This window comes from Octopus bimaculoides, chromosome 10 (assembly GCF_001194135.2).
Source record: "Octopus bimaculoides isolate UCB-OBI-ISO-001 chromosome 10, ASM119413v2, whole genome shotgun sequence".
Classification (NCBI taxonomy): domain Eukaryota; kingdom Metazoa; phylum Mollusca; class Cephalopoda; order Octopoda; family Octopodidae; genus Octopus; species Octopus bimaculoides.
The window spans coordinates 54,595,337-54,596,808 of NC_068990.1; the positions used below are offsets into that span (position 1 = coordinate 54,595,337).

The window sequence follows — 1,472 nt, forward strand, 5'->3', positions numbered from 1 at the left end:
TCTCCCTTCCATTCCCTCTCCCACCCTCTCTCTCTCATATATATCTTTTCTATTCCAGGCACAAGGCCCTATGGCTTTTTAGCTTAACTGATTGGAAGGTTACCCCCAGTGTCACTTTGATAGCATGCACTGCTCTCTCACTCAATAATAATAATGATAATAATAATAATAATAATAATAATAATAATAATAATAATAATAATAATAATAATAATAATAATAATAATAATAATAAGTTCATTCATAAGACGTGACAGCAAAGAATAGCACACATTCACTCTCTGCGTGCAATTAGACTCGGAAAGTTTGTGAAGAACTCATTGACCCAATTTGCTGACTTTTTCAATGGCACACAGGTGTTGATGAGTGGTTGAATGACCAAATCCAAGCTTCTCTGCTAGTTCCTCAACAATTATGATGGGATTTTGTTCCACCAGGGTTTGCAGGACGTCCTCGTTGAGCTCTTCAGATCTTCCATGACAAGGCTCATCTTCTAGGCTGTAGTTTCCAGCTTGGAATTTCTGGAACCACCGTTGACACTGGCTTATGCCTATTGTCTGATTCCCATATACCGCATTAATATTCCTCTTATTTCCCATTGTGTTGTTGCCTTTATTGAACTCATAAAGCAAAATATGTTGAATATGCTCCTTTGTCACTTCCATTATACCTTTGAAAAAATAACTGTTAAAATCGAACTGCACTCTTCAAAACTTGCACTAAGAATAAGTACAAGATAAAATTACTATCTGCTTTTATAGTAAGTTGATGCAGGTAGTTTATCTCATCCCCATCGCATTATTTATGGGATGACCCAATACATAGTCAAAACACCAGGATTTACATAGAACATACAGAAAGTATATAACATAGAGAAAGTAGGACTACTAGTCATCGCATAAAGCACTTTCAATACAGTGAAAATAAGAGCACCACAACAACCTACAGCACATATCCAAGGCACACACAGCTGCGCTCGATAGTGCAGTGAAAGCATGTGATAAGAATAAGACTACTGAATAATAATAATAATAATAATAATTTAATTCTTTATTGGCCACAAGGGGAGCTAAACACAGAGGGGACAAACAAGGACAGACAAAGGGACTAAGTCGATTACATTGACCCCAGTGCGTAACTGGTACTTATTTAATCAACCCCGAAAGGATGAAAGGCAAAGTCGACCTCGGCGGAATTTGAACTAGATCGGAGTGACGGGCGAAATACCGTTAAACATTTCGTCCAGCGTGCTAACGATTCTGCCAGCTCGCCACCTTATTATTATTATTATTAATAATAATAATAATAATAATAATAATAATAATAATAATAATAATAATAATAATAAGAAGAAGAAGAAGAAGAAGAAGAAGAAGAAGAAGAATTTTTAATTGCTGCACAAGACCAAAGCCTCCCCACCAGAAATTACCAAAAACACATAATGAAAAGAAATATAACAAGTAACTGTAGAA

The 1,472-nt window shown here is 35.7% G+C and overlaps 1 protein-coding gene across 1 annotated transcript in view; it reads right to left on the reverse strand.

Annotated features, from left to right (window-relative positions):
* The window catches only part of LOC106881238 (prolyl 4-hydroxylase subunit alpha-1), a 45,980-nt gene that overhangs the window by 37,656 nt on the left and 6,852 nt on the right, over positions 1 to 1,472 (reverse strand). The gene's annotated exons all lie outside the window — the stretch shown is intronic.